We start from the raw sequence: 21,536 nt of genomic DNA, 5'->3' as shown, positions 1-21,536 counted from the left end.
CTAGCCCTAAAAAGGGCTTTTCAGGGTGCTGTGCTTACAGCAGAGATCAGATGAGTCCTTCAGGACTGTAGTGGACACTGAATACACTAGCCTAGCTATCAATTTCCCTATTAAATCACCAGCAGCTACAATGTCCCTCCTCTCACTAACAATGCAGCTTCCGAATGAATCTAAAACGGCTGCTGTTCAGGAGCTGGGAGGGTCTGGGAGGGAGGGTCTGCTGCTGATTGGCTGGAATGTGTCTGCAGACTGTGAGATACAGGGTCAAAGTTACTCAATGATGATGAATAGGGGGCGGATCAAACATCGCATATGTTCGCCCACAGCGGTGAACGCGAACATGCTATGTTCACCAGAAACTATTCGCCGGCAAACTATTCCTGACATCACTATTTAAATGTAGGCTGTGGTCAACAGAATCACCCAGCTAGGCCCATAAATACATACTGTGGTCTGTATGTAAGGCACAAATTAGTAACAGTCCTTCACAGAAGATCTGTTCCAACTCTGTTACCATTTAAGAGCAGTTGGTCCAACAAACTCCAAAAACCTCAGAAATAAGCTAATGCAAAACAGTAGTTTCAAAGTGAAACTACTGAAATAAGATAAATCTGTAGGTGTGTAATATAAAATAAAATAGGCAACATATTTCTGAGCATGACAATACACTGTTTAAGATATGTAGGTCGGTATCTATCTATTTCTATCGATCTATATACCATTTATCTTTTTTTTTGGTCATAAATATACAAGTACATTTAATTAGTAAATTTTATAGACAAATATTTAGGTTAGTAAAAAAGCATAGGTGGGTGTATTATAATACAAAATATCTAAAAGAAACTCAAATAATTAAATACATAATTAAATGAAAACATACAACATAAATTAATTAATTCTGTTTTATTGAACCAAATTAACACAATTTAGTTCTTATTATCACATTAATAGTTACCTTAAATGTACTTATTGTGAATTCTTATTTTGAGTGTTTAGCTATAATAACATTGTCCCTATTAAAAATATAATACAATCTGTTCATTGATATAATTGTAACTGTCAATAGATAATCAGCATGCTATAATATATTCTATATATAGTTACTTCTGTGCCCATTGCACGCGTATCATATTTAAATTTGAGTATCCGTAGAGACAATGACTGCATTTTAACTCTGAGGGATGCGAAGTAAAGGAAATAATTAACTAATTAAATCCCATTGTCTTCCTCCTAATTTAATTTTGCAGAATGCACTATTGCATGAAAGAATTAATTAAGGATAATATATGTTGCAAAATGTAAAGTGCATCTTCAAAGCATATTAATTTAAAAGCTCATGAATAAATCAGTGGTTCTCATTTGCAAATCTCTATCTGGGCTGTCTAATATTTCTTAGAAAAGTGTTCTTTTAAGCTAATTAAAATAGGTAAAAAATTCAAACTAATGAAATATATTTTAATTCAGAACAGGCTTGCAAAATTTTATTTATTTTTCATATTTATACTATTCACAAACATTTTAATTTCTTGACAAAAAAAATGAATATATAAATTTGTTTGTATTCTTTGCTATCGCCTCGACTGAACCTAAAACAGAAAGGCTTTAGGAAGGTACATAATATCTATAGAAAAGACCTACCATATATGTATATGCAGTGCTTTTTTTTTTAAAAGAAAAGGTGCCAGTAATCAAAAAAAGGTGCCTGTACTCATTGATATTTGATTGATATATTCTTCTCAGTAACTTTGAGAAAGGCAAAGGGACAAAGTTATTAACTTTTGATGTATTTTGCAGCACCCCTATTGCGAAAACTAGTGTATTTACATGATGATTACAAATTTTACAACTATGACTTGGCAGAGGTTGGGGTACTCAGTACCAATGAGTACCCCCACAAACAAAGCCCTGTGTATATGAATAATATGGCTAATTGTAGTAAATATACAATAGGAATGTTAGATTCTGACTTTATAATGTCTGTTATCCTTCCTTGGAATCAACCAATACATTTTCAGTTTAAGGAATTGTTTTGGATATTGACTAAATGCTAATCTCCCAAAGTAACTGACACATAAGTAATAGTTAAAGGGACATGTCACTGAAATGCTAAACTACTTGATCACTTGAAAGTGATGCAGCAAATCTGTGAAATGCTGACAAGAAAATATCCCATGCACATATACACGTAAAAAAAAGAAATAGATTTCCTTAACATATGAGAACTTATCCTTCAATTACTCTTTTTAATGTTACCTTATTTATAAAAAAAACAGCCAATCAGCATCATCTGTTCTGAGTTCATACTTTCTGTCATCTCATGGGATTTCCCCATAATCTCGCAAGATTTCATAGTAAACCTCTTAAACTGCTCTTACCAGATGCCGGTTTCCTTTAGCATTCTAATTGGATTAGCGTATAATGTCCGCCGCACATTGATAAATGCCAACAGCATACACTGTCGGCATTTATCATTGCACCAGCAGGTCTTGTGAACTTCTGTTGCAATGCCGCCCCCTGCAGATTCTCGGACAATCGACCGCTAGCAGGGGGTGTCAATCAACCCAATCGTATTCGACAAGGTTGATTTCTGTCCGCGGCCTTAGAGCAGATGGACAAGTTATGTTTCCAGCTAGCCTAAAGGCTTAACCAATTTAATATTGATTCTAGTTGCTTAATTGATTTTGAATGAATGTTCAAACAAATTCAATGCATTCATTATGTGTGTGTTTTTTTTTTTTTAGATTAGGGCTTTGGGCACAAAAGAGCTGAATGCCCTTTTAATGGCAATGCCCATACAAATGCCTTTTTTGGGGCAATGGGTAGCTTAGGTTTTTTTATTAGACTTAGGTTTTTTTATTTTGGGGGTTGGTTCGGTGGGGGGAGTTACTTTTAGTGGGGACTTTTTAATTTTTTATGGTAAAAGAGCTGATTGCTTTAGGGCAATGCCCTACAAAAGGCCATTTTAAGGGCTATTGGTAGTTTATTGCTAGGTGAGGGGGTGTTTTTATTTTGGGGTGGATTTTTTGTTTTTATAGGGGTATTAGATTAGGTTTAATTGTTATTATTTTGGATAATTTCATAATGTTAGGTTACTTTATAGTTTAAACTTTGCTTTTTTTATTTCACAGGTAAGTTTTTATTTATTTAGAGATAGTTATATTGTAAATTTAATTTAAAATTAGGGGGGTGTCAGGTTTAGGGGTTAATAGTTTTATTTAGTGTGTTGTGATGTGGGGGCCAGTGGTATAGGGGTTAATAGGTTTATTTTATTATTAGCGATGTGGAGGGCAGGCAGTTTAGGGGTTAATAGGTTTATTTTATTAGTAGTGATGTGGGGGGGGCGGTGGTTTAGGGGTTAATATGTTTATTTTATTAGTAGCGTTGTGGGGGCCGGCGGTTTAGGGGTTAATATGTTTATATAGTGTTGGCTATGTGGGTGGGCGGTGGATAACGGGTTAATAAGTTTAATATAGTATTTGCGATGCGGGAGGGTGGCGGTTTAGGGGTTAATAGGTAGTTAATGGGTGTTAGTGTACTGTAACATTTTAGTTATGAGTTTTGTGAAACATTTTTTTTTAGCAAAAATCCATAACTTCTGGTCTCAGATCGCGATATGGATCAGGGCAGTGTAGTTTATAACACAAGCATTTTAGCCAGACCGCACAACCTGTAATACAGCATCCGGAATGGATCGTTGTGTTACAGGCTAAAACGCTTGCATTATAGCTATACCGCCGCGACTTGTAATACGGGAGACCTATATTCAAAAAATGGTAACAAAGGGAGCCCTGAATCAGCTATTCCAGAACCCCTGTGAAATGGATTTTAAATATATTTTAAATAACTATTCTCCTGAATGTGCAAAATATGTTTGTGTATCACAAAGTATATGTAATGAATGAAATTCAGCTATTAAAAACTATATATATATATATATATATATATATATATATATATATATATATATATATATATATATATGTATATATTTATATTTATTTATGAATATTAGAAACTCATGGATAAAATCATGGGTTAAAACATTAATAAAAGTACAGAAATAGTTGCGGATATGGCCACTCCTAGATATTAACAGTAAGTGCACAAACATTAAGACACATATAGTAAGACAACAACAAAAAATATTCAGAATCTAGTAAGTTTGGCTTGTATTAAATGCAGCTTGTAATATTTATACAAGGCTCAACTTATGTGGCCCATTGGTCAGTTGGGCGTTTAGTCTATGTAATTTTTTTTTTTTGTCCTCAAATCAAACACTCATCCTCAGCCCTGGCATACTCCTCTGACACAATACCTACGCAGATGTTCCCGTACTGCTGAGCGGCACTGGAGAAAATCTAAGAGTTCAGCTGATTTTCAACGTTACAAATTTATCTTGAACTCCTACTACTCTGCCCTTAATTTCCATAAGCAACACTACTTCTCTACTCTTATCTCTAATCTTTCTTCAAACCCAAAACGTTTGTTCTCCACTTTCAATACTCTTCTCCTCCCCTACCTCCTAATACAACTTCTCTGTCAGCTCAAGACTTTGCCAACCACTTCAATAACAAAATCGACTCCATCAGAAGTGAAATCAGCTCTCAACATAATTCCATTCTCTCACCCCCTCAAATGCTCTCAATCAACCACAACCCACATAACCTTAAACTTAGCTCATTCTCCCCTGTTACTGAGGAAGAAGTTTCGGCACTTATACTGCGCACTCACCTCACTACCTGTCCCCTTGACCCTATCCCCTCACAGCTACTCCCCTCCCTCTCTGCCACCCTTACCCCTATACTCACACACACTTTCAACCTCTCCCTCAGCACCGGTATATTTCCCTCATCGCTGAAACATGCACTGGTCACACCTATCCTCAAAAAACCTTCCCTTGATCCTACATCCCCATCCAACTACCGCCCTATTTCCCTCCTCCCTCTTGCATCAAAGCTTCTTGAAAAACTAGCTTATGCACGCCTATCCCATTTCCTTACAATAAACACCCTCCTTGACCCATTGCAATCTGGATTTCATCCCCATCACTCCACAGAGACAGCAATTGTTAAGGTTACCAACGACCTACTTACAGCAAAATCAAAAGGCCACTTCTCTCTGCTTATCCTCCTTGATCTGTCCGCAGCCTTTGACACTGTTGACCACCCACTCTTGCTCCAAACCCTCCAATCCTTCGGCATATGTGACACAGCCCTCTCGTGGCTCTCTTCCTACCTGTCAAACTGTACCTTTAGTGTAGCCTTCTCTGGGGCCTCCTCTGCCCCGTCACCACTTTCTGTCGGAGTACCGCAAGGCTCTGTCCTCGTTCCCCTTCTCTTCTCAATCTACACGTCATCACTAGGTTCCCTAATAAATTCCCACGGTTTACAATATCATTTGTATGCCGATGACACCCAAATCTACTTCTCTGCACCAGACCTTTCTCCTTCCTTGCTAACCCGTGTCACTAACTGTCTTTTTAACATCTCCAACTGGATGTCCTCTCACTACCTCAAGCTAAATCTCTCCAAAACGAAGCTCCTTATTTCCCCCGCTTCTTCTAAACTCTCCACCCCCAATCTCTCTATAACTGTTGACAACTCCATCATTACTCCTACCCTGCATGCCCGATGTCTCGGGGTCACATTTGACTCAGATCTTTTTTTCACTCCTCACATTCAGTCATTGGCTAAAGCCTGCCGCTTCCACCTTAAAAACATCTCTAAAATGAGACACTTCCTTACACAAGACACAATTAAGATTTTAATCCACTCTCTCATTCTCTCCCGCCTCGATTACTGCAACTCTGTCCTCTCTGGTCTCCCCTCCTACTGCCTAGCTCCTTTACAATCCATAATGAATGCCTCTGCCAGACTCATCTTCCTTACACGTCGCTCTTCATCTGCTGCACCTCTCTGCCAATCTCGTCACTGGCTTCCTCTTGCCTCTAGGATCAAACACAAAATTCTCATTCTGACATACAAAGCCCTCAACTGCACTGCTCCCCCCTATATCTCAGACCTTGTCTCCAGATACTCTCCCTCCCGTCCCCTTCGCTCTGCTCACGAGTCACAACCTCCTACTCACCTCCTCTCTTGTCACCTCATCCCAAGTGATGTCGCGAACATAAAAATTTGGGTTCACGAAATGCGAACGCGAACTTCCACAACTGTTCGCAAATGGGCAAACCGCCATAGACTTCAATAGGCAGGCGAACTTTAAAACCCACAGGGACTCTTTCTGGCCACAATAATGATGGAAAAGTTGTTTCAAGGGGACTAACACCTAGACTGTGGCATGCCGGTGGGGGATCCATGGCAAAACTCCCATGGAAAATTACATAGTTGATGCAGAGTCTGGTTTTAAGCCATAAAGGGCGTAAATCACCTAACATTCCTAAATTGTTTGGAATAACGTGCTTTAAAACATCAGGTATGATGTTGTATCGATCAGGTAGTGTAAGGGTTACGCCCGCTTCACAGTGACAGACCAAACTCCCCGTTTAAAGGGACAGTCTACACCAGAATTTTTATTGTTTTAAAAGATAGATAATCCCTTTATTAACCATTTCCCAGTTTTGCATAACTATCACATTTATAATAATATACTTTTAACCTCTGTGATTATCTTGTATCTAAGCCTCTGCAAACTGCCCCTTTTTTCAGTTCTTTTGACAGACTTGCAGTCTAGCCAATCAGTGCCTGCTCCCAGATAACTTCTCGTGCACGAGCACAGTGTTATCTATATGAAAAACGTGAAATAACACCCTCTAGTGGTGAAAAACTGTTAATATGAACCTCCTAGGTTAAGCTTTCAACTAAGAATACCAAGAAAACAAAGCAAAATTGGTGATAAAAGTAAATTGGAAAATGGTTTAAAATTACATGCTCTATCTGAATCATGAAAGTTTATTTTGGCCTAGACTGTCCCTTTAACGCACCGCAAACAACCGCAAACAGTCCATTTGCACAACCACAAACTCCCCATTTGCACAAGGTTGGATACCAAGCTAGCCATGTCCCGTTCCTTGTCCTCACTGATGTCATTAAAGGTCTCTTCCTCCACCCAACCACGTACAACACCAAGGGTCCCCGAAAGGTGACAACAAGCCCCCTGGGACGCCTGCTGTGTTTGGTCTTCCACCTCCTCAAAGCCAACTTCCTCCTCTGACTCCTCTTCTTCAGACTCCTCTCTCTGCATTGCCTCTCTCTGCGTTATTATAAGGTGTGTTAAGTAGTACTATTCCTATCAGTTTAATCCCTGTTATGTCCCCTATCAGGGGACGTGTATATGGCATCAATTTTAGGAACCGGGAGATGGAAAAAGATGCTTGGTCGGTACTCCTACTTCAAATTTGGGGCACTGAGTGTGCAATCTAATATGCTACCAGATAGGAGTGGTATGTTAAGTAGTACTATTCCTATCAGTTTAATCCCTGTTACGTCCATGTGTGTAATGCTGCTTGACTGAGACATATCCCTGTTATCTACATCCTCTGGCAATAATGGTTGCGCATCACTATCACTCATTTCTTCCAACTGACGTGTAAATAACTCCTCTGACAGATCAAGTGAAGCGGCTGTGGTGCTAGTGTTGGTGGTGGTGGCAGGCGGGCGAGTGGTAACTTGAGAGGTACCCGAAGCTAAGCTGGAGGAGGATGGTGCATCAAGGTTCCGAGCGGAAGCTGTAGAAGATTGGGTGTCCTGTGTTATCCAGTCAACTATGTCCTCAGAAATGTTTGAGTTAGGGGTACATGGCCTCTGAACACTGGGCATTATTCTAGGGCCATAGGGAATCACAGCACCACAAACACAACGGCCCCTGCGGGGTGGCCTGCCTCTGCCTGTCATTTTTTTTTCGATTAGTGTTACTATGCGTGCAATTACTGTGACAACAGATATGAGTGGCACTGTGCACTGGCAGAAGTTGGCAGAGTAGACGCTGTAGGCCTGACACACACGCTTGCAGACAAATAACTGCTATTCAATCTATTACAGTCAAAATTGTATTTTTTTTTTTAAATGTACACTACTGTTACACCAGATATGAGTTGCACTGGTGTGACACTGTGCCCTGGCAGGCACTGAAACGCACACGTGTGAAGGAAACTGACTGCTATTATTTAACACAGTCAAAAAAATGATTTTTTTTTTTAAATGTACACTACTGTTACACCAGATATGAGTTGCACTGGGGTGACACTGTGCCCTAGCAGGCAGGCACTGAAACGCACACGTGTGAAGGAAACTGACTGCTATTATTTAACACAGTCAAAAAAGTTTTTTTTTTTTTTAATGTACATTACTGTTACACCAGATATGAGTTGCACTGGGGTGACACTGTGCCCTAGCAGGCAGGCACTGAAACGCACACGTGTGAAGGAAACTGACTGCTATTATTTAACACAGTCAAAAAAGTGTTGTTTTTTTTAAATCTACACTACTGTTACACCAGATATGAGTTGCACTGGGGTGACACTGTGCCCTAGCAGGCAGGCACTGAAACGCACACGTGTGAAGGAAACTGACTGCTATTATTTAACACAGTCAAAAAAGTGTTGTTTTTTTTAAATCTACACTACTGTTACACCAGATATGAGTTGCACTGGGGTGACACTGTGCCCTAGCAGGCAGGCACTGAAACGCACACGTGTGAAGGAAACTGACTGCTATTATTTAACACAGTCAAAAAAGTGTTTTTTTTTTAAATGTACACTACTGTTACACCAGATATGAGTTGCACTGGGGTGACACTGTGCCCTAGCAGGCAGGCACTGAAACGCACACGTTTGAAGGAAACTGACTGCTATTATTTAACACAGCCAAAAAAGTGTTTTTTTTTTTAAATCTACACTACTGTTACACCAGATATGAGTTGCACTGGGGTGACACTGTGCCCTGGCAGGCAGACACTGAAACGCACACGTGTGAAAGAAACTGACTGTTATTATTTAACACAGTCAAAAAAGTGTTTTTTTTTTTTTTTTTTATGTACACTATTGTTACACCAGATATGAGTTGCACTGGGGTGACACTGTGCTCTGGCAGGCAGGCACTGAAACGCACACGTGTGAAGGAAACTGACTGCTATTATTTAACACAGTCAAAAAAGTGTTGTTTTTTTTTAAATCTACACTACTGTTACACCAGATATGAGTGGTGGCACTGGGGTGACACTGTGCCCTGGCAGGCAGGCACTGAAACGCACACGTGTGAAGGAAACTGACTGCTATTATTTAACACAGTCAAAAAAGTGTTGTTTTTTTAAATCTACACTACTGTTACACCAGATATGAGTTGCACTGGGGTGACACTGTGCCCTGGCAGGCAGGCACTGAAACGCACACGTGTGAAGGAAACTGACTGCTATTATTTAACACAGTCAAAAAAGTGTTGGTTTTTTTAAATGTACACTATTGTTACACCAGATATGAGTTGCACTGGGGTGACACTGTGCCCTGGCAGGCAGGCACTGAAACGCACACGTGTGAAGGAAACTGACTGCTATTATTTAACACAGTCAAAAAAGTGTTTTTTTTTTTTAAATCTACACTACTGTTACACCAGATATGAGTGGTTGCACTGGGGTGACACTGTGCCCTGGCAGGCAGGCACTGAAACGCACACGTGTGAAGGAAACTGACTGCTATTATTTAACACAGTCAAAAAAGTGTTGTTTTTTTTAAATCTACACTACTGTTACACCAGATATGAGTTGCACTGGGGTGACACTGTGCCCTGGCAGGCAGGCACTGAAACGCACACGTGTGAAGGAAACTACACTACTGTTACACCAGATATGAGTGGTGGCACTGGGCAAGTGGGCACAGTATACGCTGTGAGCCTGACACACACGCTGGCAGGCAGGCAACTGCAATTAGATTACACAGGGAAAAAAAAAGCAGCCCTAAAAAGGGCTTTGTGGGGTGCTGTCCTTACATCAGAGATCAGATGAGTCCTTCAGGACTGTAGTGGACACTGAATACACTAACCTAGCTATAGATTTCCCTACTTAATCAGCAGCAGCTACACTGTCCCTCCTCTCACTAAGAATGCAGCTTCCAAATGAATCTAAAATGGATGCTGTCCAGGAGGTAGGAGGGTCTGGGAGGGAGGGTCTGCTGCTGATTGGCTGGAATGTGCCTGCTGACTGTGAGGTACAGGGTCAAAGTATTACTCAATGATGACGAATAGGGGGCGGATCGAACATGCTATGTTCGCCGGGAACTATTCGCCGGCGAACTATTCGTGACATCACTACTCATCAAACTCCCGTTTACAGGACTTCTCCAGACTGGCTCCCATCTTGTGGAACTCTCTGCCTTGCTCCACAAAACTCTCTTCTAGTTTTAAAAGCTTCAAGTGCTCCCTAAAGACTCTACTGTTCAGGGATGCATACAACCTACGCTAACCTGTCTTTATACCAGTTCCTTTCCTCCATTGCTATCCCCTGAACCCCCTTAGCATGTAAGCCTAAGAGTCCAGCTGTTTGTTGATCACCTTCTCAAGAGCTGACTACAACAGTGCAACTCTTGGCAGGGCCCTCTACTCATTTGATCCCTATAATTGTTTTGTTGTACTCCGCATTTGTTAATAGCGCTGTGGAATCTGTTGGCACTCTACAAATAACCGATAATAATAAAATAATAATAATAAAAGTAAAGAAATTCTAGTGGTGATTAAAAATATCGTCTATCAGGAGGTTTCTTCAGAGTATAATCTTGGAATTTACTCACTTTTGCCACCTCACTGATAGTGTCTTGTGTCCTTCCCGATGGTATCACCCTGTCTGGGTGCAATAAATTTGCCGTTATCACAAATTCAACAAATGCTAAATCATGAAGATCCTCTGTGTGTCCAAGTGGTGTACACTGTATGAAGTCTGTGAAAGGATCTTGCTTAGTGGTCTTTTTCAGGGGATGTTGCGTTAATCAGCAATTCTCCCTTCCACTTTGTAGGTCAGCAATCGGACCGTGAAAGGTTTCCAGTATCTTTTGGAGTTTACCTCTGGCAGTCTTGTTTATTTTTGTCTCTTTTGTATATGTAGAGGGTCATATATTTTAAAAGGGTAGCTTTTCCTTTTTTGGCGCAATTCTTATACAGTCTCACCGTACCAATACAGGAGACCTGCCATTCCACACGCAATGGCCAATTTTTCACCAGCATAGCCGTACCGCACCATACCGCAAAACTTTTAATATTACCCTATGTTTGTAGTAAAATTGTAACTTGTATTTTTTAATTGCAAAATGAATTTGGCAGGCTAAGCAGGTCGGCTAGACAGGGATGTTTTTTTTGTGTGTCTTAAATTCTCTCACAGTTATCTAAGAATTTTTTACTGATTTATCTTGTCAAATGTAGGCTGGCAAATTAGCCTCAAAAAACAAAACACACTTATTAGACAGATGTCTAAAACTAGAAGCAAATGAAAGTTAAGGAACACTGAAAAGATATATAGATATACTGACAATATTTATATATATATATATATATATATATATATATATATATATATATTGTGACAGGAACACTTCTAACCACGGTCTTCTAGGGCACAAATGCAGCACAGGACAATCCACTGTAGTTTAAAAGGCTTTATTTTCCACAGCAATAACAAACAGGCAGTTCATTTTCAAAAGAGGGAAATCCTTCCTCTGCAGCAAAGTAAAGTACTTTTAAATGTGTCCCAGCACTTCACAGCATTCCACAAGTGCTTTGTAAAAATAATGTCCTTTTACAGTTCACAGGAACAAAAGTCTTTTACACAGTGTAACAAACACACACACCAGCCTCTGTAGCTGTATAACTCTCTCTCAAGGCCTAAGTGAGGCTGCTATTTAAACCCTCACAACTTCTAATTAGCCACACCTGTGATTAGCTGCTGGACAGCTTCACAACTGTCTGGGATAATCAAATACACACTCTTTCTCCCTGGGGTTTTAACTGAAAGGAGAAATAGCATGTACAATGCTTGGTCTTAAATATCTTCCATTTATAACCAGGCCTTGCTTTCTGTCACATATCCTCCCCCCCAGCTCACACCCAGTGGGTTGAGCGACCATGGACATCAATGAATGTACCCGAGACAAACCATCAGCATTGCCCTGCAAAAGACCGGCCCTGTGCTCAACAGTAAAATTGAAGGGTTGCAAGCTAAGAAACCACCCTCGAATTTGTTTCCTTATTCTGACTCATCCATGTGAGAGGAGCATGATCTGTTATTAATTTAAATTTTCTTCCCAACAGATAGTACCTAAGGGTCTCTAAAGCCCACTTAATGGCAAGGCATTCTTTCTCCACTATAGAATAGTTATTTTCCTGTGAAATAAGTTTTCTGCTTAGGAAAAGGACAGGATGCTCTTCTCCCTGACACTCCTGCGAGAGAACTGCTCCTAAACCAACATCAGAGGCATCTGTCTGTACAATAAAATCTTTAGTGAAATTGGGGGTTACCAAAACTGGATGGGCACAAAGGGCATCTTTCAAATGCTTAAAAGCTTGTTCTGCTTCTGGGGACCATTTTATCATAATTGGGGCCCTTGCTTTTGTGAGATCTGTCAAGGGTGCCGCAATTGTAGCGAAATTCGGGATAAACCTTCTATAATAACTAGTTATCCCAATAAATGCTCTTACTTGTTTTTTAGTTAGAGGCTGTGGCCAGTTCTGTATGGCCTCTACTTTTGTTGTCTGAGGTTTAACTAATCCTCTACCAATAGTATAACCCAAGTACTTAGCTTCCTGTAAACCAACAGTACATTTTGCAGGATTGGCAGTTAATCCAGCGGACCGTATTGCATCAAGTACTGCTTGAACTTTTGGAAGATGGGATTCCCAATCTGTACTATAAATTATAACATCATCCAAATATGCTGCCGCATAACGAACATGGGGTTTCAGAATTCTATCCATCATCCTCTGGAATGTTGCCGGGGCCCCATGTAAACCAAATGGCAACACCGTATACTGAAATAAGCCCTCTGGGGTTGAAAAAGCTGTCTTTTCCTTTGCTTGACTAGTGAGAGGCACCTGCCAATACCCTTTCGTTAAATCAATTGTAGTGAGATAACGTGCTTTTCCTAGCCTTTCTATTAACTCATCTACTCTAGGCATTGGGTAGGTGTCAAATTTGGAAACACAATTAAGCTTACGAAAGTCATTACAGAACCTTAATGAACCATCCGGCTTTGGAACAAGCACGATTGGACTGTTCCACTCACTTTGTGATTCCTCAATTACCCCAAGCTTTAACATTTTTTCTACCTCCAGTTTAATAGCCTTTTTACGAGCCTCAGGGACCCTATAGGGTTTAAGGCAGACCTTCTTCCCTGGTTCTGTTATTATGTCATGCTTAATAACATTAGTTTTTCCCAGTACCACAGAAAATACCTCTTTGCTTCTTCTAATAAAATCCTTGACCTCTCGCTTCTGATGTACAGATAGGGTTTCTGATATATTTACCTTTGGTTCAGTGACAGGGAGTTCTGTAGGTTTTAAGGCAACTAAAACTTCCCTATCTTTCCAAGGTTTTAACAGATTTATATGATATATTTGCTCAGGTTTCCTTCTCCCTGGCTGACTTACTTTGTAATTAACATCACCCACTTTCTCAATTATCTCATATGGGCCCTGCCAAGTAGCCAAGAATTTATTTTCAACTGTAGGGACCAGAACTAACACCCTATCCCTAGGTTGAAACACCCTGGCTCTAGCATTACGGTTGTAGCTGTACTTTTGTGCTTCCTGTGCTTTTCCCATATGTTCCCTTACAATGGGCATGACAGCTTCCATACGATCCTGCATTTGGGAAATATGTTCAATAATACTTCGATAAGGTGTTGTCTCTTGCTCCCAAGTCTCTTTAACTATATCTAGTAATCCCCTGGGATGCCGCCCATATAACAGTTCAAATGGGGAAAAACCTGTAGAAGCCTGGGGAACCTCCCTGATAGAGAACATTAAATAGGGTAACAGAAGGTCCCAATTTCTCCCATCTGTGTCAATTACCTTTCTTAGCATACTTTTGAGAGTTTTGTTAAACCTTTCTACTAAACCATCAGTCTGAGGGTGATATACTGAGGTCCTTAGTTGTTTTATGCCAAACAACTTACACAATTCTTTTGTAACCCTGGACATAAATGGAGTTCCTTGGTCTGTCAAAATTTCCTTAGGTATCCCGACCCTGCTAAACATTAGCATGAGTTCTTTTGCTATGGACTTTGCAGAGCTGTTACGAAGGGGAACTGCCTCAGGATAGCGTGTAGCATAATCAAGGATTACCAGTATATACTGATGTCCTCTAGCATATTTAACCAGCGGACCCACCAAGTCCATAGCAATTCTTTCAAAAGGCACATCAATTATAGGCAAGGGCACTAAAGGGTTACGAAAATCTTTAGCAGGAGCTGTAAGTTGACACTTAGGGCATGAAGCACAATAATCCTTGATGGCTACAAATATCCCTGGCCAATAAAACCTTCTAAGAACTCTCTCTTTGGTTTTCTCAACTCCCAAATGCCCCCCTAGAATGTGGTTATGTGCAAGATTTAATACAGTGTTCCTAAAAGTCTGGAGCACCAAAAGTTGTTTAACAATGTCTGTTCCATTCTTCTCTACACGATATACCAAATCATTAACTGCTTCAAAATAAGGATAGGGTAATACATTTCCTGGCTGTGTCACAACATCATTTATAACCCTGATATTATTTCTTGCCTCTACCAATGTTGGATCCTCCCATTGGGCTTTTTTAAAATTACCAGGGCCACCAACCAGATCTATCAAATCATCAATATTTTCCGAGCTAGTACTTGGTACTTCATTACTCTGAGAAGGTTGATCACCTACTAATACAGGCATAGGGCAATAAATCTTATTTTTCTCCTTTTCAATGGAACCCCCTTCAAAATCAGTTTCAGAGAAAGGAAATACATAAATATCAGAAGTTTGACATATTTCTGGAGATTCCCATAACTCCAGAAATTTTGGAAAATCTCTCCCTATCACCACCTCATGGGCTAAATTTGGTACTACACCAACACAATATTTTAATTTACCACACTGAGTCTCAATCTCCACCTCAGCTGTAGGATATTCCCGTTTATCTCCATGAACACAGATAATTCCCATTTTTTCCCCATAATCTAATACTGCATCTGGTACTAAAGATTTAGCCACTAGTGTGACCATACTTCCTGAATCAAGCAAAGCCCTAGACACTTTACCATTAACCGTCACAGTACACCAATGGGAATCATTATTAACAGAGCTGTTGCTATTAGACAATAGTGAATGTGCAACATTACAGTCCATAAATTCATCTTTATCACAGTCTCTAGCAATATGCCCAACCTCATTACATTTAAAACATCTTACAGGTTGGTTATATTTAAATGTTTCCTTAATTCCTGGGGAAATGTCTCTGGTGTTTTGCCTATACACCTGCTGCTCTCTTATCCCCTTTATCCCCTGAACAGTCTTACCAGTTCTTGTAGAGCTCTGGGACTTGGGATTGTGGGGCTGATCCATTGAAGATTGTTGCAAAACTTCTCCTGAAGCTATAAATCTTTCGACCAATACAATCAACTGATCCGCTGTTTGAGGATCACCTTGATTAACCCACCGCCGCAGGGAAGCAGGTAATCCACGCTGAAACCGGTCCATCACCAGTAGTTCCACTATTTTGGTAGCCGAATTAACCTCTGGTTGTAGCCACTTCCTGGCAAGGTGTATAAGGTCGAACATCTGGGATCTTGCAGCATTATGAGATGAAAACATCCAGGAATGGAATCTTTGTGCACGGACTGCCGAAGTCACCCCCAGGCGTGCAAGGATTTCTGCTTTCAATTTCTCATAGTCACCGGCTTGTGCTGTCTCTAAATCAAAGTAGGCCTTCTGAGGTTCACCACTAAGAAATGGCGCAAGTATACTCGCCCACTCAACTGTCGGCCATTTTTCTCTTTCTGCTGTGCGTTCAAATGCCAAAAGATACGCCTCAACATCATCAGCTGCTGTCATTTTTTGAAGATAATGACTAGCCCTTATTACTCTGGAACCTTGGCTGCCACCAACATATTCAGAGTTCAGTCTTTCTGATATGGCTTGAACCTCTCGTTGCAGAGTCTGTGTAGCACTTTGCTGCTCCTCCCGGGTCTTCCTGAATGTCTCAGCTTGCACAGCAGCCATCTGTTGTATCAACAATTCAGTGTTCTCCTTTTGTGATTTAGCCAGCAGCATAGCACTCTCTGACTGGGCCAAGACCAACTGTTGCAGTGCTGCACTATTTTCAGCAGCTTTTCTGTTAGTCTCCTGCTGTATAGCATTAGAATGAATCAAAGCTGTAATGACTTCCTCCATGTTGCTTGCAGATTACTATGCCCACAGACATACAACGTGGTTGCCCGCATTCTCCACCAAGTGTGACAGGAACACTTCTAACCACGGTCTTCTAGGGCACAAATGCAGCACAGGACAATCCACTGTAGTTTAAAAGGCTTTATTTTCCACAGCAATAACAAACAGGCAGTTCATTTTCAAAAGAGGGAAATCCTTCCTCTGCAGCAAAGTAAAGTACTTTTAAATGTGTCCCAGCACTTCACAGCATTCCACAAGTGCTTTGTAAAAATAATGTCCTTTTACAGTTCACAGGAACAAAAGTCTTTTACACAGTGTAACAAACACACACACCAGCCTCTGTAGCTGTATAACTCTCTCTCAAGGCCTAAGTAAGGCTGCTATTTAAACCCTCACAACTTCTAATTAGCCACACCTGTGATTAGCTGCTGGACAGCTTCACAGCTGTCTGGGATAATCAAATACACACTCTTTCTCCCTGGGGTTTTAACTGAAAGGAGAAATAGCATGTACAATGCTTGGTCTTAAATATCTTCCATTTATAACCAGGCCTTGCTTTCTGTCACAATATATATATATATATATATATATATATATATATATATATATATATGTGCGTGTTTGTAATTTAATACATGTTTTTATACTAAGAAATATACTATTTCAAATATGTATTTTTTTTGCACACCTTTAGCTTAGCAAACCTTCAGGTTAGCTCTTAAATGAAAGCCAGGCCTGACATTTGGAGTGTGTCCAAGTTTATTAGTTGTGGGATTTAACGCTGCTGCGCTATCTAACCTACAGGTAATAGCACCCCTAAAACTTTTTCTCAAGTGCTATTTTTTTACTTTCAGCTTGTAATATGGAAGTTAAAATATAAGTGCTATGGATTGTGCTCTAGCGACGTTAGAGAACCATAGCGCTACCATTTTTATGCTCCACTTGTAATCTAGGCCATTATATTTTAGTTATCATCTATCTAGTTAAATACTAAAATGCTTTAAAGTTATTATATCATATATGTTCCAGATCATAAACTATATCACTATTCACATGGCGTAAAATATAAATAACATACACTTATAAAATCTATTTTTATACTTTTTTTAAGTAGTGTTGGTTTTGTACCTTTTTACCTGCTCTCAAAGATAATCCTGAAAATGTGGACTATTAGGGAGGCCTGAAAACAGGTTTGAAAACCAGTGGTCTAGGGCGATGGTTTGGATTTAGGGTAAGAACTTGGACAAGGATTAGGGTTAGGGATAGATTTTGAGGCTAGGTTTAGAGTATTGGTTTTCAAACCTGTCCTCAGGTCTCCCTAACCAGCCACGTTTTGAGGATATCTGAACAAAAGCACAGGTGAAATTATCAGATGCTTAGTAAACATGGTTATTTTACCTGCTCGCATACAAGGTAATCCTGAAAACCTGGCCTGTTAGGGTTGCCTTAAGACAAGTTTGAAAACAAGTGCCTTAAACTAAGAAATAATGAGACATTGTATAAGAAGTTTTGAAAGGGTTGGGTTTGGTTCCAATGTCAGTAACCTACATAAAATACTTAAATGTCATTGGGGATTTTTCAAATTAAAATAATTTTTAATCAACTTGCCTACCCACAGAAATCTATTTATCTAATGGTTTCCAACCATATATACCTTGCATGGGAACAATTTAACAATAGTATTCCAATCAGATTACATCTGCTTTTCAGAATGTTTTTAATTTTACAATTCTACAGATTGAATTGTTAAGAACATTTTGCCTGTTTCTAGTTGGATACCATATATTTGAAAGACATTTTTCAATCTTAAATTCTAACACAGGTACATTTCACTTGTTAATAAACCATTTGATTTGTTTCATAAGATAAAACATACTTAAAAAATAACTTTTTAGCCATGATTTCAAATAAGAGTTTGGCAGTTTAAAAAAAGTTAAAGGGACACTAAACCGTGATAAAAACTAATCTCCAATTGCAAGATTAATATATTTTACCTATATTTGTAATTGGCTTTGCATTTACAATTACTCGCATTTGTTATATATCTTCCTTTGAAAATAAATTGTTTTCTGAATCCACTGCTGGCTAGTCTTTATCATTCTTCAATCGTGACCAATAACCTAGGTTATGAAAATGGCGGACAGATGTTGCTTTGCGCATGCGCAATATTCCTGACCCGTCATTGCATACGTCACACAGCATCAATCCAGCATCAAGCATTATTCCAACTGCATTCTAAGGCTAAGGGCTCCATGTACGAAGCAGCGAAAGCTGCTCCGGAGCCTTTGCGGGGCAGGTTCGCATATGCGAGCCTGCTTCCCGCAATGTAAGAAGAAGCGGTCATTAGACCGCTGCTTCCTACACCCTACGCCACCTCTTAGGTGGCGAAGCAAAATCACAGAGAGCATGCTCGCTCTCGGTGATTGACAGCCCCTTCAGTCGTGTGATTGGTCGCGCGATTGAAGGGGCGGGCATTACACACTCCGATGAGTGTGTAATGATACATACAGGCAAGCGGATCAACAGATCCTATCAGGTTCCTTGCTTATTTGAATCACAACTGCAGAGTTTAAATAAATTATATATGTTTCACAACTGGAGTACAGGCTATTATATCAGCATAGACTGTATTTACTCAGAGTGATTTTTATAAGGAAATGCAGGAAGACTTTATATGGTTATATATTGATGTTATACCATATAAGTAATATGAGACTGAAAATAAGTAATAATATTAATAACAACTTTTGACATTTATATAGTTCAAGCCCATATAGGAGAGATATAGTTCATTGTAATAACCACTGAAGCGTGAGAGACATGAGATAGACAACTGAAGGTGCTGACAGGGGCGTGACCTGATGCGAGACTCAGCACACTGAATAATGTTTGCAGCATGGATAACTGAACACCGCCCAGAGAGTGTATTGAGAGCAGTTTGACACACTGAGTTGTAAAAAGCTGACTGACACGCTGATATGTGTAGCTGTGTGACGTCACAGAAAGTCCGTTACTGTCCGGTATGAAAATGAATCAAAGTATGGTTAAACATTATCATGAAAGAAACGTTGCAATTGTTAGAAGTATTTCTGAGACAAAGTCAGTTTAGAAATGTTCAAGAGAATAATGACATTTGATATTAGCCTTAGATTAGGCTTCCAAGGAAATAAATAGAAGTGATACAAATACCGTAGCGGTAGTATGAAGAATCCTTTTGTTGGTCACAAAGTAGCAATTCCTGTAGAGATGTTAAGTTGATATAGGTTGTTACTTCCAGGAGTAATACTTTTCAGGATGAAATGTAATTAGTTGTTATCAGTCCTTAATGAGACCAAACTGCAGCTGGTATTTGTAATCCATAAGTTGAAATAGTAAAAGTAGATTTTCTCTTTGTATAAATTTAGCTTATAAGAAACAGAGCACTGATCTTAGCAAAAAATACTCAATAACTAAGCATTTGTTTGGGGCGTGGTGATGCCTTAAGTACAGGTGAGGGAGGTGAGTTGAAGCAAAAGGTAAAAGCAGGACTGGAATCCTTACAGATCCCCCCCCTCAAGCAAGCCAACCACGGGTTGGAATTTAGGTCTACTTGGATAGCGTCTATGGAAACGAGCTATAAGCTTCGGAGCATTAATGTGTGCATGAGGCTCCCAAGTGTCATCCTCTGGGGCGAACCCCTTCCAACGGACCAGATACTGTAACTCTCCATTATAATGTCTTGAGTCCAAGAGATCATAAACTTCATAGACATCAGTGCCTAATTGTATAGGAGAAGGGGGTAAAAGAGGTGCATCAGGCTTATCTCCTAAGTAGGGTTTCAATAATGATACATGGAAAGTTGGGTGGATGGGTAAAGATTCCGGTAGGTCAAGCCGGACGGCATTTTCATTGATGATGTGTAGAATTTTGAATGGGCCAAGGAACAACCCAGCCAATTTTTTACTTGGTAAGTGCATTTTAATATTTTTGGAAGAGAACCAAACATAGTCCCCAATGGAATATTTCGGAGAAGCTCTACGTCGTAAATCATAAAAAATTTTCTGAGAAGCCTGAGCATGTTTGATGTTATCACGTAAGTGTAGGAAATTTTCAGCTATGTTTTGTGTTAACACATCGACAGATGGTGAATCATGTGTAGAAGTCGTAGAAATAGTGAATCTTGGGTTAAATCCATAGTTGGCAAAAAGGGAGAGTAATTTGTAGTGCTGTTGATGGTATTATTATAGGCGAATTCAGCCATAGAGAGGAAAGAAGTCCATTTATTTTGATGATATGAGCAATAGCAACGTAGGTATTGCTCAAGCCACTGATTGAGTCTCTCAGTTTGGCCGTTTGTCTGAGGATGGAAGGATGTGCTTAACCTTTGATCAATTTGAAGTGCTTTAGTGAGTGCTTTCCAGAAGCGTGAAGTGAACTGGGTTCCTCTATCAGTAGTTAAAATGGAGGGTAACCCGTGGTATCGTACAATGTGGTTTAGAAATAAGTATGCTGTTTCAATGGAAGTGGGTAACTTGTGATAAGGAATAAAATGTGCCATTTTAGTAAAATGATCTGTAACAACTAAAATGGTAGTTTGACCTGAACTAGGTGGTAAATCAACTATGAAATCCATTCCCAAATGAGACCAAGGAGATTCTGGTACTTCCAGAGGAATCAAATACCCGTAGGGCGGTCTTCTTTCTGGTTTCGATACTGTACAAGTTGTACAATGTTGTATATATTCTTTTATACTGGTTTTCATCGATGGCCACCAATAACTTCTGGTGATAAGCTCATAAGTACGTTTGATACCTGGATGACCAATTAGTGGAGGGTCATGATGTTCTTTGATTATTTTCTGTCTGAAACGTTCTGGAATATATAGTCTAGAACCATGGAAGTAAAAACCATTCTGGAGACTATCTAATAGGTTTTGGTCTTCTGATGATAGATCAGATTGGTATTCCTTATCCTGTTGAGATAGGATAGCAAGGAAACGAGTATGAGGAAGAATGCTAGTAGGAGAGTCTTCTTGTACAGGTCTTGAATCTCGTCGAGAGAGTGCATCTGCCTTCCCATTTTTTGATCCCGGCCTATACATGATTTGAAAATTGAAACGACTAAAGTAGAGACTCCATCTCACTTGACGTCCAGATAAAGTTTTGTTGTTTTGTAGATATTCCAAATTCCGGTGATCTGTGTAAATCA

The sequence above is a fragment of the Bombina bombina genome, chromosome 2 (assembly GCF_027579735.1).
Source record: "Bombina bombina isolate aBomBom1 chromosome 2, aBomBom1.pri, whole genome shotgun sequence".
Classification (NCBI taxonomy): domain Eukaryota; kingdom Metazoa; phylum Chordata; class Amphibia; order Anura; family Bombinatoridae; genus Bombina; species Bombina bombina.
The sequence above is the reverse complement of the archived record's forward strand: the minus strand, read 5'-3'. Positions refer to the sequence as shown.